At 46.0% G+C, this 27496-nt stretch overlaps 1 protein-coding gene and 1 long non-coding RNA gene across 3 annotated transcripts in view; one reads left to right on the forward strand and one right to left on the reverse strand.

The window, feature by feature from the left end:
• Positions 1 to 27496, forward strand: part of HIF1A (hypoxia inducible factor 1 subunit alpha) — a 641105-nt gene that overhangs the window by 236559 nt on the left and 377050 nt on the right. The window lies entirely within an intron of this gene.
• Positions 16193 to 22172, reverse strand: LOC310840239. 2 transcript variants are annotated; one of them, XR_014561858.1, is made up of 2 exons: positions 21971 to 22172; positions 16193 to 16451 (listed from the first exon to the last, which is right to left on the reverse strand). It is a non-coding gene; the product is annotated as an uncharacterized lncRNA (long non-coding RNA). The 2 variants fall into 2 exon arrangements; XR_014561859.1 differs by lacking the exon at positions 21971 to 22172 and adding an exon at positions 16493 to 16963.

The following is a 27496-nucleotide window of genomic DNA, read 5'->3' on the forward strand; positions in this document are numbered from 1 at the left end:
ACAGTTCCCGGCCTTTATGCCAGCAGGACTCGCCTTGCCACTCAGCTGTCGCAGGTGGTCATCTGAGGTTGCATTTCAAGGGATTAGTAGTTCTTCTACAGCAGGAGATGGAAGGGACTTTTCCTACTAATACTTATTTCTCCAGTTTACAAAACTCTAAACTATGGAATCTGCAAAATGCAAGAGGTAGAAAAAGAGAAGCATAGAAGGGCTGGGAACAGCAGGGTGGAAAGCACTCAGTGAGATCAGTTACAAAATTGGAAGAACAAAAAAAATTCCTTCCAGTAGCACCTTAAAGACCAACTAAGTCAGTTCTTGGTATGAGCTTTCGTGTGCATGCACACTGAAGAAGTGTATCTGAAGAAGTGTGCATGCACACGAAAGCTCATACCAAGAACCGACTTAGTTGGTCTTTAAGGTGCTACTGTGTATCTGAAGAAGTGTGCATGCACACGAAAGCTCATACCAAGAACTGACTTAGTTGGTCTTTAAGGTGCTACTGTGTATCTGAAGAAGTGTGCATGCACACGAAAGCTCATACCAAGAACTGACTTAGTTGGTCTTTAAGGTGCTACTGTGTATCTGAAGAAGTGTGCATGCACACGAAAGCTCATACCAAGAACTGACTTAGTTGGTCTTTAAGGTGCTACTGGAAGGAATTTTTTTTGTTTTGACTATGGCAGACCAACATGGCTACCTATCTGTAACTAAAATTGGAAGCTGCAGTTAGTGCCAAATGCTGCAGCATGATCGCTGCCAGAGGCAGGCGTAGCCAGCATATAACACCCGTGCTCTTTTATTGTTGTTGCTGTTTAGTCGTTTAGTCGTGTCCGACTCTTCGTGACCCCATGGACCAGAGCATGCCAGGCACTCCTGTCTTCCACTGCCTCCTGCAGTTTGGTCAAACTCATGCTGGTAGCTTCGAGAACACTATCCAACCATCTCGTCCTCTGTTGTCCCCTTCTCCTTGTGCCCTCCATCATTCCCAACATCAGGGTCTTTTCCAGGGAGTCTTCTCTTCTCATGAGGTGGCCAAAGTATTGGAGCCTCACTGTCCTTCCAGTGAGCACTCAGGGCTGATTTCCTGAAGAATGGATAAGTTTGATCTTCTTGCAGTCCATGGGACTCTTCAAGAGTCTCCTCCAGCACCATTCTTTCCCTTTAAAGGTACAGGTAAAGGGACCCCTGACCATTAGGTGCAGTCATGGCGGACTCTGGGGTTGCGGCGCTCATCTCGCTTTATTGGCCAAGGGAGCTGGAGTACAGCTTCCGTGTCATGTGGACAGCATGACTAAGCCGCTCCTGGCGAACCAAAGCAGCAAATGGAAATGCAGTTTACCTTCCCACCGGAGTGGTACCTATTTATCTACTTGCACTTTGTGCTTTCGAACTGTTAGGTTGGCAGAATCCAACCTAGAAAGGATCCAACCTAGATCCAACCTAGAAAGAAATCGCTTCTTTCCCTTTAGGTGGCGGCAAAGCTCAGGACATAAAAACGCATAATAGGTCCTAATTCCAATATTAGCTTTTTGCCTGCGGCAAGTCCAAGTTGTACGTAGTAATTACTAGAGCTGTCACCCAATTAAAGAAATCCTAGCCAATTAATCATGCGATTTTTTAAAATAGCACAATCCTAGCAGCAGTGTTAGCTGGTAAAATGCAGGCTGGCTGATGCGACCATTAGGTGGATTTGTGGCTGGCTGGTTGCTTCCATCTAGTCTGTCCGCATTTTGCAGGAGTGATTCTAGCATGCACTGGCCGGCGCTTTGGGCTTGTGCAATTAGTGCATTAAAGTGCTCTGCTATCCTAGCTCAACATCAATTAATCGACCCGATTGACTAAATGTTGCTCTTCTAATAATTACTAATGTTCTTCCATCTTGTTTATTCTCTGGCCATCGTCTTCTAGAAAGCTAAACACAAACAATTTTAATTAGATCAGCAGCAAAAAAAATAAAAATCTAAAAAAAAATCTGGGAAACAATAAATGCTACACTTTCAGCCCATTCCAGGGTGGGGTTGGGGGCTTAAATATTTCCTCCAGGCAGGCAGGTTTATTTTTGCAGGGCCCCAGTATCATTCAGAGCTTTCTTCTTTTAAAATGGTCTCACTCTTTTGGTCTTGCTTGTAAACACGTGTTCTTCCCCACAGTGCTATTTCTCTGGAGAAAGAGGTGCCAGAACTCACCACAAACTCATCCCTTGCACACCTTTGTCCTGGGTCTTCCTCCTCCCTCCTGCGTGTGAGGGGAGCACCCTGTTGCAACTGTTTTAATAAAGATCAGGCTTACTAGCTGCTTTGCTTCTCAATATTCTCTGGCTGGCCTTTGTTATTTTCTCCTACTGATAGGGAACCCACTTAAGGACTCTATATGGGCTCTTGGGTACCCCATAAGGGAAAAAAGGGCAGATTTTGTTTACAACATCTTTATGAGTAGGCTTTGGATTCAGTTCTTGCTTGTCTGTTTCTCCATCACCTCATGAAACCAAAACCAAATACTAGTCGAGAGTTTTACTATTATTATTATCTGTTAAACTTGTATGCCACCCTTCACCTGAAGATCACAGGGCCGTTCCCAACATAAAAACACAAAACAAGAACACAAAATACGTAATAAAACAAGAACAAACCACTATCCCCTGGCCCACAAACGCATTTAGAAGGCCATAAAATGACAATCAACCAAACAACTGGTTGAAGAGAAAGGAATAGCATGTAAGAAAGGTTCCAGGAGAGCCTAAACGTCTGTGACAAAAATTGGTTATACACCCCCCATTTTATTGGGTGTTCTGTTTGCATGGTGAGTGAATAGGACAGAGAGGAGAGTAAAATCCTACATGTTGAGGTCTAGAAACTTTACAGGATTTCATCTCTCCTGAATGAAATGGCACTTTTTGCATGCGGAACAGGTGATCTTCCGCTGAGCTTTTCTGTTGAAAACAAGAAGCCAGATTCAATGGATTTTTGGTCTGATCCACCAGGAATCTCCTGAGTCTCACTTGCCCCCTCATATGATGTGTATGCAAAGAAATAAAATCCAATATTTGCTGGCATCTGACCCCAGCGCTGCACTTAAGGAGCCTTCCCTTTCCAGAAGCGCTGGCCTTCCAGACCTTTCTCTCTCTCTCATCCTTGTCATCTGTCTTGCCAGGGGTGGAAACACTAGAATAAAAGAGGCTTCTGACAATGCGTGTGGGGAGAGAGGATGTATTTCCGAGGGCATCTTAGCTGCTGTTTTGAAGCTGCCGGTTCTCTGCCCTGCAGTGAGTGACTAACGCTTTCCCCATTGCTCACTTACAATACCAGCAGCCCCAAAGCTGGAATAAAAAGGCACAAGGATGGGGGTGGCAATGGTTAGCAATGAGAACAGTGTGCTCCACCTGGAGGGCATTGCTTATGTGTATGTGTGCGTGTGCGCGCACTCAGGCACACTACAGGATATTGATCGCTATAGCATCTTTGAGCTTTGTTTTCGCATCCTGCACCCTCCCCTTCTAAAAAAACCAAGTGCTGCCAATTCATTGAGGCTTCATTCAGCTGCGATGGTCCTTTAGTGTCTCACTGCCATTGCAAAACCTTTCTGCCCAAGTTGTGTCTGAATGGCTCTCTCTCTCTCTCTCTCTCTCTCTCTCTCTCTCTCTCTCTCTCAGTGTTTGAACTCTTTGGCGTTATTTAAAGGCAGCAAGGCCAGTTGCTGGAAGTTGCCCTTCCGGATGATGAGAAAAGCTGGAGGATGTGTTTTGCGTGCGTGTAATGCGATGGATTCACCTTAAGACACATTGTGCGGCAGCCCACCGTTCCTTTCTACCTCCTCGCCTTGTTTACTGAAGGTGACTGGGAAAGAAACAGCAAGCTGAAGACAGGAGGAAATATACTGAGCGACGAATTGCTGGAATATTTACAGGGCACAGAGTACGCAATCCCACTCCTGGCAATATCAATAATTCAGCTGTCTTGTTGGTTTTCTGACTGCAAGCTGAGTGTCCTGGTTTTAAGAAACATCCTAACAGATGGGTTTAATATTGCTGCTGCTTTTGTGCAGAAGTTTTCTTTTGTGTGTGTGTGTGATCCAAAGAAGAGGTAGTTTTTTGTACATTTAAAAAACAGCAATTCTACTTTCCTGTTCCCTTTATTTATTTATTTTAAAATCTTTATTAATTTTCACATAGACCAATATACATAACATATAATGCAAAAAAGGGTACGAAAGAATAAAAACAATAGAGTAAGAAAAGATAAAGAAACAAACAAGTACACTATATTACATTTACATAACAAATTAAAATATGTAACTTCCAGTAATTCTCATTATGCTACTTATATTATCTGTATTCCTTGCACAGATTCATATTATTTTATTTTGTATATAGATATACAATCCACTATTATATTTTTATTAATTCTTCTTATCAGCATCTCTCTATTTCTGCAAGCATCTTATTGCTCGTACAATACATTTTCGAATATTCTTTAAATATTTTCCATTCCCTAAGTCCCTTTTGGTTTGACATTGATTCTAATTGACTGGAAAATTTCCTGTTCCCTTTAAGTTAAGAACAGAAGAATGTGAGCAGAGCCTGCTGGATCAGGGCCCTGGACCGTCTAGTCCAGCACCCTGTTCTTGCAGTGGACAGCCAGAATCCTTCAAGCAGGATTTGAGCACAAGAGAAATTCTCTCCTTCTGTGGTTTACAGCAGCTTGCATTCAGAAGCATCCCTGGCTCCAATGGCAGAGGCAGAGCTGAGCCCCCATGGCTAGCAGGCTTTAAATGGCGCTGTCAGGCAAAGAATCATAGAATCATAGAGTTGGACGAGACCACAAGGGCCATCGAGTCCAACCCCCTGCCAAGCAGGAAACACCATCAGAGCACTCCTGACATATGGTTGTCAAGCCCCTGCTTAAAGACCTCCAAAGAAGGAGACTCCACCACACTCCTTGGCAGCAAATTCCACTGTCGAACAGCTCTTACTGTCAGGAAGTTCTTCCTAATGTTTAGGTGGAATCTTTTTTCTTGTAGTTTGGAACCATTGCTCCGTGTCCGCTTCTCTGGAGCAGCAGAAAACAACCTTTCTCCCTCCTCTATGTGACATCCTTTTATATATTTGAACATGGCTATCATATCACCCCTTAACCTCCTCTTCTCCATACTAAACATGCCCAGCACCCTTAGCCGTTCCTCATAAGGCATCGTTTCCAGGCCTTTGACCATTTTGGTAGCCCTCCTCTGGACACGTTCCAGTTTGTCAGTGTCCTTCTTGAACTGTGGTGCCCAGAACTGGACACAGTACTCCAGGTGAGGTCTGACCAGAGCAGAATACAGTGGCACTATTACTTCCCTTGATCTAGATGCTATACTCCTATTGAATGTCCTGAGAGAAGAATTAACTCTTTATTGTCAAGAGTTACGCTTCATTTACATTCAGTACAAGGGACGCGGGTGGCGCTGTGGGTTAAACCACAGAGCCTAGGAATTGCCGATCAGAAGGTTGGCGGTTTGAATCCCCGCAACGGAATAAGCTCCCTTTGTTCGGTCCCTGCTCCTGCCAACCTAGCAGTTCGAAAGCACGTCAAAGTGCAAGTAGATAAATAGGTACCACTCCGGTGGGAAGGTAAACGGCGTTTCCGTGCGCTGCTCTGGTACGCCAGAAGCGGCTTAATCCTGCTGGCCACATGACCCAGAAGCTGTACGCCGCCTCCCTTGGCCAATAAAGCGAGATGAGCACCACAACCCCAGAGTCAGTCACAACTTGACCTAATGGTCAGGAGTCCCTTTACCTTTTTACATTCAGTATGAGACACTGTTGTCATATGCATTGTGGGGTTGGGGGGAAAAGAGAGAGGAGACAAAGAGGAGGGGAGAGAGATGCAAGGGGAGGAATAATTATCTTTCATTCTATTGCATAGGTTTTTTTGCAGGGTTTTTGTGTCAGTCCTTTACTCACTCTCTCTCTCTCTCTCTCTCTCTCTCTCATATATATCTATGTCAGGAGTTCAGCCTACACTCGAGTAGGACCCTGGCAGAGACACATGTCCGACTGGCATGTTCCCTCCCTCCTGCTCAATCATTCAGGAGCTTAATAAGCTTTCTTCAGCCCAAACATCACAGCGACCGATGCCAACCAACACCGGCACAGTTAGGGATCCACAGAGTTTGCGCAGTTGCGTAACAGACCTCAGCAGCTCAGCATTTTGGCTAATCTACTTTATTTACATATAAACACACACGGAGCACTGCAACACGGCTCCCTCTCTGTCTAGCATCAGACAGCAAAGAGAAAAAGAACAAAGGACAATAGTCCCACTTCACGGAACACAGTAACACAAACATCCTGTCTCCTTCACATCCCACTCTGTCATGTGAAAGATAACAACACCATGACTGCAAGCATGGAACAGGAATTCTAACTATAGGCATTGCGAGAGATTGGAGGGTCCAGACCTTGGCTGCTTGCATTCAGTTGGTTGCAGTGGGGTTCAAGGGGGAGGGCCTAGGTTGTTGGATCAGCTTAGCCATATTGATTTGGGTGCTGTTGGAGCGAATACGTTTTTGTTCTGTTTTGCTGCATATGTGATTAAGGGGGAACCACACCGGGGTAAAGTCACCCTCCTTTGCTTGTCCCTGTGTTAGTTTAAATTTGCTGGTTAACTTTTCTAATAGGGCAGTTTTCCATATTTTTTGGTACCGGTGATCTATATTCACCCGGGATAGGCCTTTACAGGATCTAGTTATCATGTTTTTAGCTGCTGGGCGTAAGTGGCTTATTAATTCTTTGCCGTGTGAATGTGTGTTGTTTTCCTGGAAGACTCTAGGGCTGGATCTACACACAGGAAAAAAAAACACCACTATAAATAAGTCCTAAATTAGATCGGTATAACAAAAGAAAAAAAAAACCTTTGTAAAATCACATAGACCAAGTTTTTTGCTCTACAGCACCATCTGGTGTTGCATCTTTATAACAGAGTTACAGCGATATAACTGAGTGTAGCTGAAAGTGGAGGTGCTATATGCACTTTTCTTGTTTCTTTGTTACTCAAGAAAATCCTTAATTATAAACTAATTTTTTAAAAGTACACCTACAAGCTAAAAAAGGCATGTCCACCCGTCCTGCATTTCTCAGCTACTCCTAGGTGTGCACCCAATGAGGCAGTTGCCACAACAGAGAGACTTCAGCTTACGTATCTGTCAGGCTTCGGGGAATCAGATCTCTTCCCCCGGTGACAGCCCAGAATAAGAGAAACGACAAAAGTTCTTACCAATCAGTTTATTCAATAATTCACAGAGAATGATGAAGGAATGCAGCCTTCCCTAATCATGGCGTTGCTCCAAGTAAAGTCCCACTCCTCTATGTCCCCCTTATTCGAAGTCACTCCTGCGTCAGTGAATCTGAGCTTTCTGCCTCTGAGCTCTCTGTTCTGATACCCTCAATGCCCTCTTGGTCCCGGGAGGGGTGGGTCAGGAATGCTTTCCAAGGACACTGAGTCTGTCAGCTGTCTCTCCCCTGGTGCTTCTTCTTCTTCCTGCTGTTCCTCTTCCAATATTTCCCAGCTTCTGCCCTTTACAGCCTCTGAACTGTGCCCTTCTGCAAACCACTGTTCTAAATCTAGACACAGGAAGCAGTCTTCAGAAGGGTCATCTTGAGTGATAATGCCGCCGGCTGCGTTAGAGATGTCCGGAGCTATCTGTTTGTTTTCACACAAATCCTCACTTTTAATTACCTATGCTTACTGTGTTATCAAGCGGGGAACTTGGTCTCCTGACATCTCCACTCTCCAGTCCTGCAGTTTCTCCTGCCTCTGACTCTCGTCTCCCGGCTGTTTCAGGATCCCCCAGATCACTGACAGCTTCTTCCAAGTCAGTCTCCAACCCCCATCTGCTTTAGAAGTCTGGTGTGGATCTGATACCCCGATACCAAGGAGGAGGAAGCTGTGAGGGAGTCTCAGTTCCTGGATTGGTTGTAAGGAAGCAAGTGGGGTGAGGGGGCTGGCTGGCTGGGATTGGTGAGGGAGTGCCTCATTTGCCCAGATGGACCAGCCATCCCTGCTACCTCTTCCATTTGCCTACAAACAGGCCTTCTTGCCAGAGGCAAAGCGGAACCCAAGGTCAGGAGAAGTTTAGGTGAGTTGCAGACATATCCCTGGGAGTACAGCAAGTTGAAGCTTTCATTTATTCCAGCAGCAGGCTCCCATCAAGCATGAAATAAACCCAAGTACATCTCCCTTGATCTGGTGGAATAAAGCAATGAAGAGAGAAGGAAATGATCAACTGCTTTAGACAGGCATTATATGTATTACTGAGCCTGCAATCGTACGGCCGCCTACCTGAGAGTAAATCCTGCAAAATTCAGCAAGAATTACTTCTAACTAAGCATGCTTAGGGACGTGGGTGGCTCTGTGGGTTAAACCACAGAGCCTAGGACTTGCCGATCAGAAGGTCGGTGGTTCGAATCCCCTGACGGGGTGAGCTCCTGTTGTTCGGTCCCTGCTCCTGCCCACCTAGCAGTTCGAAAGCACATCAAAGTGCAAGAAGATAAATAGATACTGCTCCAGCGGGAAGGTAAACAGTGTTTCCGTACGCTGCTCTGGTTTGCCAGAAGCGGCTTAGTCCTGCTGGCCACATGACCCAGAAGCTGCACGCTGGCTCTCTTGGCCAATAAAGCAAGATGAGCGCCGCAACCCCAGCGTCATCCGCGACTGAACGTAATGGTCAGGGGTCCCTTTACCTTTATAGAATCATAGAAGTGTAGATTTGGAAGGGAGCCCCAAGGCTCATCCAACCCCCCTGCAACGCAGGACTCAGATATTTTCTTAAGGTCAGATAGTTGTTTATTTCCTTGACATCTGATGGGAGGGCATTCCACAGGGCGAGCACCACTACTGAGAAGGCCCTCTGAGAAGGTTCCCTGTAGCTTCATTTTTTGCAGTGAGGGAACCGCCAGAAGGCCCTCAGTGCTGGACCTCAGTGTCCAGGCTGAACAATGGAGGTGGAGACACTCCTTCAGGTATACTGGACCAAGGTCATTTAGGGCTTTCAGGGTCAGCCTCAACACTTTGAATTGTGCTCGGAAACGTACTGGGAGCCAATGTAGGTCTTTCAGGACTGGTGTTATATGGTCTCGGCAGCCACTCACAGTCATCAGTCTAGCTGCCGCATTCTGGAAGGCAGCCCAAGTTTTGGAGGTAAACCCCATTTCGCTCAACAGAGCTTACTCCCTGGTACAGATGCAAAGGATTTCAGCCCAACACTTCAATCCTTAAGCATGCTTAAAAAGGTAAAGGTAAAGGGACCCCTGACCATTAGGTCCAGTTGTGGCCGACTCTGGGGTTGCGGCGCTCATCTCGCTTTATTGGCCAAGGGAGCCGGCGTACAGCTTCTGGGTCATGTGGCCAGCATGACTAAGCCGCTTCTGGTGAACCAGAGCAGCGCACGGAAACACTGTTTACCTTCCCGCCAGAGCGGTACCTATTTATCTACTTGCACTTTGACGTGCTTTTGAACCAATGGTTGGTTTCGGATGTGTTCTGCTGTATTTTGATTATGGTTTTTAACTAGTTTCCCTCATCGCGAGAAGTGAGGTTACGGGGAACCAGGCAAAGGGCCTTCTTAGTGGTGTCACTCTCCCTGTGGAACGCCCTCCCGTCAGGTGTCAAGGGAATAAACAACTCTCTGACTTTTAGAAGACATCTGAAGGCTGCCCAGTATAGGGAGGTTTTTTAATGTTTGGTGTTTTACTGTGCTTAATGTGTTTAATTTGTTGGAAGCCCCCCAGAGTGGTGGGGAAACCCAGTCAGATGGGCGGTATATCAATCAATCATCATCATCATCATCATCATCATCATCATCATCATTTTATTACTTTGCATTTTGTAATGCTGTTTTAAACCTTGAGCCCCAAGTTGGGAGAAAGGCAAGATATGAACACACACACACACACACACAAACACACACACACATTTCAAAGCCCCTCCTATCATTCCTTCCTAGGGCTTATTCACTTCTTGTCCTGGGGGGGAAACCGCTCTTTAGCACACAATTGGAACAAACGGCAATTGAGATTTTCCACGGATTGTCCTTTGTTCCGACTGAGAGCAAAGAGCAGGTTTTCCATGGAAAAGGAGAGGGACAAAACCACATGGAGTCCTGTTTTCTAGGCATGGGACAAGCGGGCCCTAAATCTTTTTTCTCTTTAAACTGGTTTTGGCCCAGACACTCCTTCAGACAGAAAATTCATTCAAATCAGGCCACACACAAGAGGCCTTGGCAAGGCCACCTAGAAAATATTCAGAGCAGGCCAGGTGGGTTCGCCTCTTGGCCGTTCTAATAGACATGTGGACAATTCTGAGGCACGTTATGGGATGTGCTGTCGCTTCTTTCTGAAAGTATATTTTTTTGCTGCTGGGCTGCAGCTGAGCCTGGCTGTTCTGTTTCCACATTCCCAACACAGCTCCCGTTTTTCTTCTGACATGCACCACTAGAAATGTTTTCTTCTTCCAGTAATCTCGTTGCCTGACATTTTGTCTGATAACCGTGGAGCGCTGTTGAGCCCCAAGATTAAAAGGTTCGCATTGTGTTCCTGTCAGTAACGTGAGGAGGCTTTCCCAGAGCCAAACAGCCTCGGCTCATTATTTCTGCTCTCCTCTTTTTTTTTTTTTTTGCCTCTTGTCATAATATCGCCTCCAAAGACTCACTTTAATCCCAGCACCGCCAACATATTACAAGGCTGCAGACTTTGATCAAAGATATTCTCTCAAGTGGGCATCCCATGCTGGAACAACTAACCTACCATTCATGCTAGAAGACATCTTATCCTCATAAAAATTATGAGATTCCTCCCATTTCCTTGACCTTCCTTCTGTTAAAAGAAGATGGTCACTATGCAGAATTTTTGCATAACTCCATACGGTCCAACATTTCTCCGATGAAAACAGGGACGTCCTAAGGAAAAGCGGGACATTCTGGGATCAAATCAGAAACCAGGACGGCTTCTGTAAATCTGGAAAATAAGGGCACTTGGAGGGTCTGGATAAGTCAAAATGAATTTGCACACATTTTTCTCATGCATGCAAACATATCCAGAAACAATGGAAATGTCTAAATATTATTTATATAGACAAGGATTAAATGTAAGGTATTGGTTGTGTTTAGAATAGATTTATGAAAGATTTAGAAAACTTATTTTTTTTCTTTTTTCTTTTTTAAATAATATTTATTAAATTTTCCAATAAAAACATACAAGTACAAACAACAACAATAAAAACAAACACAAACAAAGGACAACAAGTATAATTTCGAACCTTATTTTCTCAACCTAGTTTCCCCGACTTCCTCATACCTCACCGTTTTGTATTCTAGTATCATTATCCCATCAGCAACTCCATTCCCTTGTTTCCCGAAAGTTTTTTACTAATTCCATTCCTTTTCTTACTCAACATATCTGAAAACCACATTATTTTTAAACCCATGTCAATCTAACATTCATTAATCTTATAGTATTTATTAAGATAGTCCTTAAATTTCTTCCAATCTTCTTCCACTGTCTCTTTCTCCTGGTCTCGGATTCTGCCCGTCATCTCTGCGAGTCCCATGTAGTCTGTCATTTTCATCTGCCATTCTTCCAGAGTGGGTAAATCTGATGTCTTCCAATACTTTGCAATAAGGATCCTTGCTGCTGTTGTGGCATACAAAAATAAAGTTCTGTCCTTCTTTAACACCACATGGCTGACCATACCCAGGAGAAAGGCCTCTGGTTTCTTCAGGAAAGTGTACTTAAACATCTTTTTCATTTCATTATATATCATTTCCCAGAAAGCCTTAATCCTTGGGCACGTCCACCAGAGGTGAAAGAATGAGCCTTCATTTTCTTTACACTTCCAACATTTATTATCTGGCAAGTGGTAAGTTTTTGCAAGCTTGACTGGGGTCATGTACCACCTATAGATCATTTTCATAATATTTTCTCTCAGGGCGTTGCACGCCGTAAATTTCATACCGGTGGTCCACAACCTTTCCCAGTCAGCAAACATAATGTTGTGACCAATATCTTGTGCCCACTTAATCATTGCTGATTTAACTATTTCATCCTGTGTGTTCCATTTCAGTAGCAAGTTATACATTTTTTATAAATTCTTAGTATTGGATTCTAACAGTTCTGTTTCCAATTTGGATTTCTCCACCTGGAAGCCAATTTTCTTATCCATCTTGTAAACCTCCAATATTTGGTAATAGTGGAGCCAATCTCGCACTTTATCCTTTAATTTCTCAAAACTCTGCAGTTTTAAATTACTACCCTCCTGTTCTAAAATTTCCCAATATTTCGGCCATATACACTCCATATTAAGTTTTTTCACAGCTTTTGCCTCCATTGGTGAGAGCCACCTTGGAGTTTTGTTCTCCAATAGGTCTTTATATCTGATCCAAACATTATACAATGCTTTCCTGACAATATGATTTTTAAAGCCTTTATGAACCTTAACCTTGTCATACCACAGATATGCATGCCACCCGAAAAAATTATTAAAACCTTCCAGATCTAAAATGTCTGTGTTCTTAAGAAGCAGCCTATCCTTCAACCAGCAGAAAGCTGCTGATTCATAGTAAAGTTTCAAGTCTGGCAGGGCAAATCCCCCCCTTTCCTTTGCATCAGTTAAAATCTTAAATTTTATTCTGGGTTTTTTGCCCTGCCAGATAAATTTAGAGATATCTCGCTGCCATCCCTTAAAACACTCCATCTTATCAGCAATTTGCAGTGTTTGAAACAAAAATAACATTCTAGGCAATACATTCATCTTAATAGCTGCTATTCGACCGGACAAGGAAAGCTTCAAGTTTGACCAAATTTCTAAATCTTTTTTCACTTGGTTCCAACATTTCTCATAATTGTCTTTAAATAAGTTCATATTTTTAGCTGTCATATTGATCCCCAAATATTTTACACTCTTAACCACAGTTAAACCTGTTTCATTCTGAAACCTCTCCTTCTCTCTTACTGTTAGATTTTTATCTAATACCTTAGTCTTTAATTTGTTTAATTTAAATCCTGCTACTTGACCAAACTCTTGAATTAATTCCAAAACCCTTTTCGTACTAGATTCCGGCTCTTGTAATGTACCGTATTTTTTGCTCTATAACACACACCTGACCATAACACGCACATAGTTTTTAGAGGAGGAAAACAAGAAAAAAGTATTCTAAACGAAACAGTGGATATATGATTTTTGTGGTTCATGCTGTGGCCACAGACATGTGATCTGACGGTGAGTTTGGGGTAGCCCAATGCAAAAATCCTGAGGATCCATGTGGATCCATGCTTTGTAACCACGTTTTTGCACCATTGCGGCCCCATGAAACAGTGGGTGCGTGTGTTTTTTGGTGCAGGCTGTAGCCATGGATATGCTATGTGATCTGATGGTGAATTTGGGGTGACCTAGTGCAAAAATCCTGAGGATCCATGTGGATCCGTGCTTTGTAACCACATTTTAAGTGGGGAGGGAAGGAAAAGAACTCAAGGGACAAGGAGCACGCGTGGGGGGTGTGGAGAAGGATGCTGCTGATAATGCAGAAGAGGCTCCTCTCTGGCTTTGCTCCTTTAGAACAAGCAGGCTCTGCGTCTCTCCCTCCTCCCCGGCAAGGAAACCATGATAGTAACCACTCTGAGACAAATCAAGAAAAATTACGACCAACACTCTCCCCCAACAAGCGCAGTGAGGTCAAAACACACACACACGCAGAGAGGGAACTGGCCCTAAAGTCGCAGGGCGCTGGGGGAGTGAACGGGAAGCAAGAGAAGGAGAAGGAGCCCTCACACACACAGAGTGTCAATTCTAAAGTCGGAGGGACAGCGCAGGGAGAGTGAACGGGAAGCAGGAGGAGGAGGAGGAGCCCTCTCTCTCACACACAGACACACAGAGTGTCAATTCTAAAGTCGGAGGGAGAGCGCAGGGGGCAGGGAGAGCGAAGGGGAAGCAGGAGGAGGAGAACGATAGCTCAAGCACACACACACACAGACACACAGAGTGTCAATTCTAAAGTCGGAGGGAGAGCCAGGGAGAGTGAAGGGGAAGCAGGAGGAGGAGAATGATAGCTCAAGCACACACACACACAGCCCCTACAGTGGCTAATCCAAAATCGGACAGCAAAAAACTGCAGGCAGGGACAGAGAGTACAGGGTTGTTTTAAAGCAGCCAACCCCGCTCTGCTTCTCTCCCTCCTCCCGGCTAGGCTGGCTGAAAAGCTTCGCTGCTACTTAGCAGATCAGTGGGGAGGAGAGAGGAACATAGAGGACAGGGTTGTTTTAAAGCAGCCAAGCCCGCTCTGCTTCTCTCCCTCCTCCACAGCTTGGCTCGCTGACAGGAGCCGCTTACCTGCTTTGCTGTTTCAAAGCAAGCCACGGACTGCTCACAACTGCAGCAGATTCCCCCGCCATCTGTAGGCATTCGCTCCATAACACGCACAGACATTTCCCCTTACTTTCTAGGAGGAAAAATCTGCATGTTATGGAGCGAAATTTACGGTAAGTACCAAGTCATCTGCAAATGCTCTCAATTTATATTGTCTCGCTCCGACCTGAACCCCTTTAACCAGCTGGTCTTTTCTTATCATGTTCAGCAAAACCTCCAGGACCGAAATAAAAAGTAATGGGGAAATTGGGCACCCCTGACGTGTCCCTTTTTCTATCTTAAGTTCTTCTGTAACTACATTATTTACAATTAACTTTGCTTTTTGTTCAGAATAAATTGTGCCTATACCGTTTTCAAAACCTTTGCCTACCCCCATCCCATGGAGATTCTTCTTCATAAAGGTCCAAGAAATATTGTCAAAGGCTTTCTCCGCGTCCACAAATATCAGAACAGCTTTTGTGTTTATATTAACTTCTAGCATTTCCAAAATGTCTATTATGTTCCTTACATTATCTGATAGATGTCTTTTTGGGAGAAAGCCCGATTGGTCCCTATGAATCTCCCCCATCAGAACTTTTTTCAGTCTCTTAGCTAAAATGTCAGCAAAAATTTTGTAATCCACATTTAGTAAAGAAATTGGGCGGTAGTTCTTAAGTTGAGTCTTTTCAGTCTCTGTCTTCTGTATAAGCGTGATATAAGCCTCTTTCCACGTATCAGGTGCTTCTTTCCCCTCAAGAATTTCATTACAGACTTCCTTCAAAGGTTGTATTAGCCATTCTTTTAAAGCCTTATAATACTTGGAAGTTATTTACTTACTCCTCCTACTGCTCCCAATCGTTGCTCTTCATCTGTTGGTGGCTGTAGTCCAAACGATAAGTTTGCTAAGTCCAGTATTCCTTTTCCTGATATTGTTGGCTCCTCTCCAGATTCCGCTTCCTTCACTAGATCTTCTTCGTGGTCTCTCAAGAATTTATCTTTATCACTCAGTGTCTTTATTCTAACTTTCTTTCCTCTGTATTTGAAAGATAGGTCTTGGGGGAATTCCCACCTAAAGAAATTCTGCTTTTTTTCAGTAGCACAACCAGATCTTTGTAGTCCTCTCTTACATCTAAGATAGGCTTCGGAATATCTTAAAAAATCTCCACGAGAGAATCCTCAATTTGCAGTGTATTTTGATAGTGCAGATTTAAAATTTTATCTCTTTCCTCCTTCGATCCCAAAGTAATCAAGCAGTCTCTTGGCTTGTTCTTTTTTTTTTCTTATTCCAAGTCTGAATGCACTCACAATCTTGACCTCCTCCCCCTGCAGGCCCTCTTGCCAAAAGTCAGAGAATTCTTTTGTAAGAAAGTCCACCAGGTTGTCCTGTTCACTTTCTGGCACAAATCTCAATCTTAAGTTGCGTTCCCTCCTTTGAAGGTCTATCATAGCAAAGGATAAATCATGGTCCACCAGTTTCTTTACAACCGGTGGTATTTTTCCCTGGGTTTCAGTTGCAATCTCCTTTGCCTCCTCAGCAATCTTTCGGGTAGTAGCTGATTCTTCTAGAAGTCTCCCAATATTCTGGGCATTAGCAGTAACTTGTGTTCCCAATTCTTTTAAGCTAGAAGTGTTCAGATCAAGGTTTTTTTGAGATCTCAGCTACTTGTTTACTTGTATCAGTCCCTTGTCTCGTTAGAAATTCCAGAGATTCATTTATTTTTCCAAGAGCTTTCGTCAAAGTGAAGCCTTATTTACCTAGGGATCCATCAGCCACGCCATCCCCGGACCTTGGAGGGAACAAAAGTACCAGGAAAGCAAAATCTTCTTTGGAGAAAAAGAGTTTATTGAAATCTGTGCACAGAGACAATCTGTGCACAGAGACAACCAGCAGGATAGCTCCTGAAAACTGGCTGTAAATACATGGCATTTGGCAGGCATTTTTATACTGTAGGTACACATTTCTCCACCAATCACCAATTGCCAACCTATAGGTACACCTTCCTTCCACCAACCACCAATTGCCAACCTATAGGTACACCTTCCTTCCACCAACCACCAATTGCCAACCTATAGGTACACCTTCCTTCCACCAACCACCAATTGCCAACCTAGCATCTTACCTTAGGAGGATAATCACGTTAAGCAAGTTCCTCACCCATTTCCCTGTCTTTTGGGCCTACGTGGCTTCTCTTATTCTTTACTTGACCAGTGTCACAAGCCAAACCTGCTTAAGCAATCTTTATTGGAATCTAAAGCCAAAGCTGCTCAGGCAATCTATATTGCAATCTATATTGCGACAGAGCTAAACCGTCCCTTCCTTCATTCCCTCCTCTTCTTTTGGACAGCCTTCTGGCTCGTCCAAGGCAATAGGCTGGTATTCACGCATCAAAGCTATCACTCGGGGACCCATCATGCGCGACATTGTTTTGTGCACCATATTTTGCAAGCATTGCACCAAGCAGGGAATACAGAAGCAAAGAAGCAATAAAAATAAAATTGGTCCTAAGAGCATAAAAAACATTCCTCTGAGCCACCCATTTGGCAAAAACTTATCTAGCCAAGACATATTCCATCCTTCCCACATTTGTACAGGGACGTGTGTCACCTTCTCAATACTTGCGGCTAGATTACGGATGGCTTCACCATGATCTGAAATATTGAAGCAGCATGCTCCACCAGTCAGGTTGAGGGCAGCACAAAATCCTCCTTGTTTGGCCAGAATAAAGTCCATTCCCAAACGCAGCTGGAGGACAGCAGTGCGGGTCTCATCCAGCTGGGTAGCAACAAGGCGAAGGGCGGTGGCCGTTGCATTGGCCACAATCTCTACTACTGCCTGGAGTCGGATTATGCGATTTAGATTGTAAATGGGCTCTCTGGCACCTGCTACTAACTCATCAGGGTTCCAGGAGGCCGGATCATAGTGGGCAATTATTCGCTCAGGTGGCCATTCATCCTTTCCCCATGTCTGCTTGCTCCCTGAGGCTATATTCGTGATATCAACAGATCTGTGATTGCGATGGGGAAATAAGGTGGTAGGGAGCAGCCACATGGGGGGTAAAAGGAAGGCTGGATAACAATTGCCCCACCAACCGTTGGGGAGGTGGTGGAAAGCCTTTGTCCCACAAATCCAATATACAGGATCCTTGTTCTGGGTGGCCGTATGGTCACCCATAGAACTAAAAGCTAAAAGATTTAAATTGGTGCAGGCTCCGCCACACTCAGTGGTATCAGTGGGGTTACACGTACACTTGCATGAGGAGCGCCCAGTAAAAGTTATATTGTGTCCAAGGGTGGCATCTTTGGTCTGGTTGACACAGAACCATCCGGGAATCCGATAAACCCGGAGGGGATAGGGATGATTCCAGTATGGGCCCCACTGGAATTTACTTCCAGTATACTGGATTCGGGTCCGATTAAGAGGCAATGGAAGCAGGGGCATGCCCCCAGCCGCATCCAGAGGTCCCAAGGCACAAACAAGACAACGGGTCCTATTCTCCGCCTTAGCTACCATTTCTGCCGTTTGCAGCCAGCGGTTGTAAGGGTTGTGGATGCCCCGCGTGACCATGATGCGGGTAATGTTTACCTGGGAGATCCAGGACCCTACTTCCCCCTGGGCCAGAGCGCAGGCGGGTTCCCCAACTAGGAAGAGAAGGAGAACTGTCAGCGGGATGGAGGAGGGACGCTTTTTCCCGCAAATTCTATGGCGCTCGTGCCAGCAAAAAAAAAGAGACACATCCACGTGACAAGGGCAGTTGAGATAACTCCCACCCACCAACCCCAAGAATGCCAGGGCTCTTCCCACCACAGATCAGTCATGGTATGGGTCTGGAAGGGGGGTTGGGGTTACCCGGACGCTCGAGTTGGTTAGGGAAACAAGGTCGGGGATACCTCCAAGCGTCGAACCCTATGGTGTGGAGATAAAACCCCTCAATCCCCGGGGGATGATGGTACCCCTGATGGGTGGAGGACAACCTTGCCCCCCAAGGAGAGGGTACCCACGGTGGATGGGCCACTACACACCCACACGAATAGGTAGCCGCCTGTAAACGGCAAATGCTTGGTGTCAAAATCCCCACTGCTTCCTCCTCACACCATATAATGCATACTAAAGTTTGTTCAGGGTTCTGGACGTTATCAGGGGACAAAGGCTGCAAGGCTGGAACGTTGGAGGCGCTCCCGGTGGGCGCCCCTCCCATCCAATTCTTCAGCTGTGCGTAGAGATATCAGCTTCCGGTGTGATATCAGGCGTCTGGCGATAGTCAGCCGGAGGGAGTTCTCTGGATCTGGTGTAACTGTCCAGTCTGAAATAGCTTTCTTCACTTGAGTATGGTGGACCCACGGGGTGATGCCAGCAACTTTCACGGCGGTGGGTGTGGAGAGCAGGACGGTATAAGGTCCCTTCCAGCACGGTTGTAGCGGCGTCCGTGCCCAATCTTTTACCCACACTTCATCACCTGGCTCGAACTGATGCAGCCAACACACAGGGGTTGTGAGCCTGAGTCCACCTGTGGAAACAGGAGAGAACTTGGGAGAGTGACTGCACATAGTTATTCAATTGCATATCTTGGCTAGCATAAGGAGTTAACATTCTAACATATGGGACCGGTCTCCCAAATTCAATTTCAAAGGGTGACAGATGGGTCCGTCTTAATGGGAGACTGCGGACCCTGAGTAATGCCACGGGTAACATTGTCACCCAATTAGACCCAGTTTCCTGTGTCAGCTTGGATAGCTGATTCTGGGGTCTGTATGCTGTATGCAACTTTCAGTAGATTTGTAATGCCTTAGCCAACTCCTGCAACACTGAGTGAACCAAGGCTGGTCCATTGTCGGCTTCTGCCCCTTTGCCAGGTTTAGGGCTCTGGTGAGCGCAGTTAATTCTGCCATCTGGGCCGATGTTCCAGGTGGGAGTGGCTTTGCCTCAATCACCTGGTCTTCCAGGGCTACCACTGCGTAACCTGCCTTCCGGTGTCCAGCCTCAATGAAGCTGCTTCCATCCACAAACCATGATGGCCACTGGGGGTCTGCTTCATCTTTAAGGTCAGGCCTGCTAGAATACACCTCATCCATTACTTTAATGCAGTCATGCGTGGGCTCCTCACCTTCTCCTACCGGTAATAGGGTAGCTGGGTTGAGGGCTGTGGTGACTTGGAATTTCTAACGCGGATGTAGTAGTAGCATCTGACATTTCCTCATTTTAGCCTGGGAGAGGAAATAGGTGCCTTTCGGCAGATGGCGCGCTGATTCTTTCCTAAGCGGCCTCGCCCTCCTCTTCTTCTCCTAACGGTGGACCTCCCGTCTTCAAGGCTATCAACTTCTTTGCTTGATATTTCTCCTTCTTCTTTTGTGCCTCTTCCTCCCTCTGATTATAAGTGGTCTGGGCTAGTTCCAGCATCCATTCAAGGGTGTGGCCCATAAAACCTTTGCGTTTTGTTTGTTTGTTTGTTTGTTTGTTTTTTAATTTTCCTGCGGATATCGGGCGCTGCCTGGGCTACAAAGGCCACTTTGAGAATTGGGGCGTTGGCAGCCTCCTCTGGGTCCACAGGGGTATACTGGCGGTAGGCTTCCTTCAGCCTCTCTAAGTAGGCTCCAGGGGCCTCCTCTGTCCCTTGCACTATTTCTCTGGCCTTCACAAAGTTGGTGAGTTTTCTGGCTGCCCTCCTCATGCTATTTAAGACATTCTGGCGATAAGTGGTGAGGGTATTTTGCCCTTCAGTGGTCTGATAATCCCAATTCGGTGTATTTTCAGGATATCCTGCTGCAACAGCTTGATCTCCTGCCCCCTGCGCTCTCATCAAAAGTGGGATTGTAGGTTTTGAAAATTCCCTCAATCAGCTTAATGATTTTGGCAGGGTTTTCTTCAAATGAAGGGTTTTGGTTCCTCCAATTACAAACTTCTGCACTAGAGAAGGGGGCATGTTGAACTGTATAAGTTCTATTGGGCACCACCCCGTTAGGTCCCGCGGGGGCCGGAGGGTCATACACTCTGCGGAGAGGCATCACTCTGGCCGCGCCCTTCTCCTGTGCTTTATGTGCCCTATGGAGGGTCACACTTTTCACTGCCTTCCCCACTCTTTCTGCCACTTTCTTCTCTGTTCCCCTATACATCCCACTGTTTTTAACAAATGGGGACTGACGTCCACTTCTCCTGCATAAGGTTCCACATACTTCCTCAAACGTTCTGCCTGTTCTTATTATCATCTGTCAACTTAACTAATCTTTTTTACAAATTCCTCATCCTCACCATCCTCTTCTCTTTCCTCCCTTTCTTCATCTTTGTCCAGGTCTAACAATGCATTGTCCACGGGATTGGGGGCTGGGCCATCTGCTCCCTGTGGTGGGGGTGGTGCCAGGGCTGTTGCCGGGGCATAAGGCTGTGGGGGCATTAAAACTTTATCTTCTTCCTTCTCTGAATCCTGGAAGACTGGGGGTTGTCCTCCTGTCTTCCTGACTGAGCAGATACAGCTGCCTGAGACTTCTTGGCAGCATGACTTCAGCCGGGGGGGGGGGGGTCTTTTCCACATTGGTCTTCCATGTGGAGATGTAGGGGATTTGATCAGAATGGACATTCAAAATGTTCTGATATAATGGATTAATGAGTTACAAATCAAGGGTCCCGGTGGACGGCCAATTCATTCTTTTGGGTGCGCCAATCTAATTCACACAATGTCCTCATCCTCCCCCTCGTCAGCTTGAATCCCCAAAAGCATTCCAAAGGGGTGCTTTTTACTTTGGCCAGAACCCATTTCTTCCAGATACTCCGCTCCTATTCACAATAAAAATTTTCTCACACTTCATATACTACAGATTGTGATCTGCGCGAGGTCGCCCTGGCAGAAAATGCACAATCCTGCAACCGCTCGGCCAAGGGGAATGCTAAACCCCGACCTTCATACACCAAGACAAACACTGGAGTATCCGGTACACACACACACCACACAGAACACACCAAAAATCACAATATATATATATCCCTCCCTCTTTTGTTCCAAACTTTTGCTGGCGGCACACTTCTGCCACGGCCAGTGGAGGTTGATCAAGCCTCCTGCCCTTTCCGTCGGGCTGCCCTTTCCGTCGGGCTTACCTTTTTCCGCTGCGGACCTGTCCCCTCGGCGCCGTCCTATTTTTCTCCCTCAACAAGATGTCTACACTCCAGAACAGTGTGGCTGGCTCCCCCCACGAAACAGGCGGGGTGCGCGCTGAAGCCTGCAAAACGCTGCTGAGCTGTTCATCTTGGTTGAGCCTGGCCCTCTGGTCCGTATTGGGGAGGAGGCTTATCCCGGACGAGCCCCCAAAGAAATGAAGCCTTATTTACCTAGGGATCCATCAGCCTCGCCATCCCCGGACCTTGGAGGGAACAAAAGTACCAGGAAAGCAAAATCTTCTTTGGAGAAAAAGAGTTTATTGAAATCTGTGCACAGAGACAATCTGTGCACAGAGACAACCAGCAGGATAGCTCCTGAAAACTGGCTGTAAATACATGGCATTTGGCAGGCATTTTTATACTGTAGGTACACATTTCTCCACCAATCACCAATTGCCAACCTATAGGTACACCTTCCTTCCACCAACCACCAATTGCCAACCTAGCATCTTACCTTAGGAGGATAATCACGTTAAGCAAGTTCCTCACCCATTTCCCTGTCTTTTGGGCCTACGTGGCTTCTCTTATTCTTTACTTGACCAGTGTCACAAGCCAAACCTGCTTAAGCAATCTTTATTGGAATCTAAAGCCAAAGCTGCTCAGGCAATCTATATTGCAATCTATATTGCGACAGAGCTAAACCGTCCCTTCCTTCAAAAGCATCTTCTGCAGACATAGCTTTAGATTTTATTTGCGAGGCCGCAGCTGCTCCTGTCACTGAGGCCCTTCTTTGTTGTGTAGTACTGTAGGTTTTGCCGGATCTGAGGTTTTTCTCCTGAGCCAGGTCTATCTTTCCTTTGCCATCTGCCATGCCACTATCAGCCAGGCCAAGGTCAGTCTCACACTCCTAGATTTGTTTTTGCTAGTAAATTTCCAGTGGCTCAGCTTCTAGTTGCTTAGTTGTTTCCCACAAAGTAACAAAGTCTCCTCTAGAGGGGGGAATTCCCAACTTGCATTAGAAAACTTATTGATTCGAATATTTGTGTGAGATTGTATGGGAAAAATACGGAATAACAGATATGATCTTGCTTAAAATGTATATAGGAAGTGCAGTGTAAGCGATGGAAGTCAATCAATGAAATTTTATATTATTTTCATATTGAGATATTTGTAGAATCAATCTGGAAGAAATTCTTCCAGCTTTTCTTCTTCTTCTTTTCGCTTTAGTTTTTCTTCTTGTATTGTCTTTTGTTCCTTTTTTCATATATATGTGCTTATTTGAAATATATATGTATGTATGTATTTGCAATATTTTGCTTATATTTTGTAACAATTATGTTAAATAAATTAATTTTTTTTTAAAAAAATATACTGTTAGCTTCATTTGGAGAGTTGGCATCAGGTTTTAAGCAGTCCTGGTTTATCAGAGATTGCATCTCTAGGAAAAAGTAAAAGGTAAAGGACCCCTGGATGGTTAAGTCCAGTCAAAAGCCACTATGGGGCACGGCGCTCATCTCACTTTCAGGCCGAGGGAGCCGGTGTTTGTCCACAGACAGCTTTCCAGATCATGTGGCCAGCATGACTAAACTGCTTCTGGTGCAACAGAACACCGTGATGGAAGCCAAAGCGCACGGAAATGCTGTTTCCCTTCCCGCTACAGTGGTACCTATTTATCTACTTTCACTGGCATGCTTTCGAACTGCTAGGTTGGCAGGAGCTGGGACAGAGCAATAGGAGCTCGCTCACTAGTGGGGATTCAAACCGCCGTCCTTCTGATCAGCAAGCCCAAGAGGCTCAGTGGTTTAGACCACAGTACCACTTGTGTCCCTATGTCTCTAGGAATATAAGATGTGCACTCACACCACTGGCCCACCAAGCTCAGGGTTGTCTACTCTGACTTACAGCAGCTCTTCCAGATTTCTGACAGGGGGGTTCTCCCAGTCCCACCTGGAGATTCTGGGGCTTGATCCTGGCACCTTCTGCATGCAAAGGAGATGCCGTGCCCCTGAGCAAAAGCCCTTCCCCATGTTCCTCACTGGCAGTGGCTGGAGAAACCTTCCACCAACTGGAGTTACCAGTAAATAAAAGGAAAGTAGCAGCAGAAGTGAGTCAAGGCTCTTTGGTGGGCAGGTGGACATGTGTAAGATTTGCTAGAAACAAAATAAATGAAAGACTTTGAGGTTGGGATACTACTGGAGGCATCTCCTGATGGCTGCTTTATCCAAGGCTGGAGAGCCTTACTTCTTTCCTGAGATGCAAACTTCCACGAAAGGGGAAATCATACAGTAAGTGGGATGTAATAATAATAATAATAATAATAATAATAATAATAATAATAATATATTATTTATACCCCGCCCATCTGGCTGGGCTTCCCAGACTTATTCAGGGACAGCCCCATGGAGGCCATGCTTTCCATGAAGTCCCGAGCGGTTCCTTGTAAGGTCGTGTCGGCATGGATATTAAAATCCCCTAGGACAACCATACTAGGTGTCTCCAGGAGAACATCCACCACGACCTGAAGCAGCTCGGGCAGGGAATCCTTGGTGCAGCGGGGAGGTCGGTACACCAAAAGGAATCCTGTACTGCCCCCATTGCCCAACTTCCAGAACATGCACTCAGAGAACTGGGTCTTCCCAATAGGACGCCTGGTGCAAACTAATGACTTCCTAAAAATCACTGCAACCCCCCCTCCCCGCCCACAAGGCCTGGGTTGCTGTGCGTAAGAGAAACCTGGTGGACAAGCAGCGGCAAGGACAGGCCCATCTGCTTCATCCAACCAAGTCTATGTTACACATGCTATGTTAATGCTGAATGCTGAATGATGACATAATGAAATGTGGACGATGTCTGCTGTTCCTGCTCTTCCCAGGTGGAAACCCTGTGAGAATTGGCTGGTCTGGGAACCCCCCCCAGGAAACCCTTGCTAACTTTTTTTTTTTAGAGTAAGCATTCACAATATTTCCAAGGCTAGTTTGGGAAAGAGAGAGAAAGTCTCATAAAATCTCCCATCTCATCAACTAATAGAAGGTGAAATTATCGAAGCAGAAAGCTTGGGACATTTCCCAAGCTAATCATTCTGCAAAAAAGAAATCATTTCTTGCATGCAAGTGTGAGATTTATAGTGTAATGCCATATAAAGATTTAAAGGTGGTTATTGCATCTTATCCTTCCCAGTAAAGGACGAGGGAACAAGGCACAGTTCCCAGCCTGCTAATGCAACCCAATGGTTGAATGTCCAGAGAATGCATCAAATCTAAGCATGATACTTCAAGTTAGGAGCGAGCCAGCAGTAAATCGCAATGTATAAGTTGAGGTTAACACTTTATTAGCGAAAGCATGATTGACACAGGCATGTCAGGCCAAATGAGCATAGCAACTCATCCCCAATAGGTCTTCCCCTGTGGATCAGTTGCCTAGTCTGAAAGTCCCTGCCTCTCCACAGCCATCTAAGTCTCCTCCTCTCCAGGGTTTCCCCAAGCAGTCAGAGACTGTGTGTGATGGCCTGGGATTCGGACTCAGAGGCTGAACCTGAGGGATCCCAGCCTGCACAGGATTCCCTGCCTCCAGAACCAGCTGAGCTGGGGCTGGGGCATGAGCCTGAAGGGTCCTCACCTGTGCTGGATCCTCAGGTGCAAGCATCAGCTGAGTCTGCTCTGGCTCCTGAGGTGATGGAGGACGCATTGCCTGCAGGTGCTCCACTCTCAGCCCCGTCAGAGGAAGCTGAGGTTGCCTCTGGGTCCGGTAACCTCCAGCCTCTCCTGAGCTGCAGAGGCTCAGGACAGAGAGGCGGAGGGAACTAAGTTCCCGCAGGAGGAGTGCTCGCTTCCAGGCCAGGAGAGGTGAGTCACCAGAGGATTGGGGCCGCCCTATGCCTTGGGGCAGATAAAAGCCGGCCAGCCCCAGTCTCAAGTTGTGGGAGCAACATTGTTGGTTGCTAGTTCCTGCCTGAACTCTGTCCTGCTTCCCTGCCTGAGCTCCTGACCTGCCCTGGCTCCCTGCTTGCATGCCGGTTCCTGACTTCACCTGACTCCCTGCCCTGCACCCATCTTCAGCTACTACAGACTGCCTCCACGTTGCACCTTTGACCATGGACCGAGCTTGGACCTTGCCTCTCGGGTAACCCACAGGACCAGACACTGTGTCTGCTTGTTGCCAATTTCTCCTCCCTCTCTTCATGCCTCTTCTGGTTCTGGGAGACAATGTGGATGGAAGCTTGTTGCAGCAGAAGAGGAGACCCTCATCACTCTTCACCAGGCTGACTCATCTCTGCCTCTTGGTCTCCCTCCTCTCCTGCTTCAGCTTCTGACTCTGATTCTGGACTCCTCTCTGCCACAGACTCTCCCAGCTCACAAAGACCTGTTACCTCTTCAGTTTCCAACACCACCTCCTCTCAGTCTGCCCCCTCTTCTCCCTCGGACCACTCATCATCGTCCCACCACCAATCCCCTGGCTCTGAGCTTTCTTCCCCTGTCTGCTCCCCTCCACTGGTCCTCTGCACCCAGCCAGTCTATGACAGTCAGGGACCTCAATTGTGTGAAGTTTTCACCTTGCAAACATGAGTAGAAGCCCCCCTGCAGACCTTCCAGTGCAGAGAGCCAGTGTGGTGTAGTGGTTAAGAGCAGTCGACTTGTAATCTGGTGAACCTCCACATGCAGCTGCTGGGTGACCTTGGGCTAGTCACACTTCTCTGAAGTCTCTCAGCCTCACTCACCTCACAGAGTGTTTGTTGTGGGGGAGGAAGGGAAATGAGATTGTTAGCCGCTTTGAGATTCCTTAAAGGTAAAGGTAAAGGGACCCCTGACCCTTAGGTCCAATTGTGGCCGACTCTGGGGTTGCGGCGCTCATCTCGCTTTATTGGTTGAGGGAGTCTGTGTACAGCTTCTGGGTCATGTGGCCAGCATGACTAAGCCGCTTCTGGTGAACAAGAGCAGCGCACGGAAACGCCGTTTACCTTCCCGCCAGAGCAGTACCTATTTATCTACTTGCACTTTGACGTGCTTTCGAACTGCTAGGTTGGCAGGAGCAGGGACCGAGCAACGGGAGCTCACCCTGTCGTGGGGATTTGAATCGCCGACCTTCTGATCGGCAAGTCCTAGGCTCTGTGGTTTAACCCACAGTGCCTCCCGCGTCCCCTTGAGACTCCTTAGGGGAGTGATAAAATGGGATATCAAATCCACACTCCTCTTCTTCTTCTTCTGTGATCAAGATGGTGATGATCAAGGACTGAGGGTGTGTGTGACATAATTCTTGAGGACGTCGTGAGGTGTGGCTTGTGTGCCTGCCCATGTTCCTCTGTACATTTGGAGCCTTTGCATGTTCAGGCAAACATCTGAACACACCTCCCGCCCCTCTGTAACTCACCCACACACCCAAACTTTCTCACTCTCTCATGGTACATGATGATGGCCATGTCTTTAAGAAAGAAATTTCCCCAGTTAATCAGCACTGAGCGTGCAGATCACATTTATCTGAGAAGGAAGCACAAGTTCTGCATCTCCTGCAGACAGGAAGTTGTTATCTCCAATCAATAGACATGATTTCCTCCCCACATGAAATCGTCACTGCCACTTCAGCAGATACATATGATCATTAGTGCATCCTGCTCTTCTTACCGGCTTGAAGTTATATGACAATTAAGAAAACTGTTCTAAAAACAGTAGATGGATTGACTCCATGGTTTCAGTCTCAAGGCACTCGGTACAACAGTTTATATTGCTGTTTGAGAGAATTTTTTATTGCATCCCCCACCCACATTTGACGTTTATCTGTGATATTTTTAGTGTGTTGTAAACAGCTCGTAGATTCCTTTGAAATATGAAGAAGACTCATAAAATCATAGAATTGTAGAGTTGGAAGGGACCCCGAGGGTCATCTAGTCCACCCCCCTGCAATGCAGGAATCTCAGCTAAAGTCATCCAGCTTTGCTTCAGCACTTTTATAGTCAGTAGGCAGTACTGGCTATAAAAGAGTGCTTTACAATACGTTTTCCATCACCCACATTTTCTCATTATTATAATTTTTATCAAATTTTATTTTA

This window comes from Podarcis gaigeae, assembly GCF_964106915.1.
Source record: "Podarcis gaigeae genome assembly, chromosome: 1".
Classification (NCBI taxonomy): Eukaryota; Metazoa; Chordata; class Lepidosauria; order Squamata; family Lacertidae; genus Podarcis; species Podarcis gaigeae.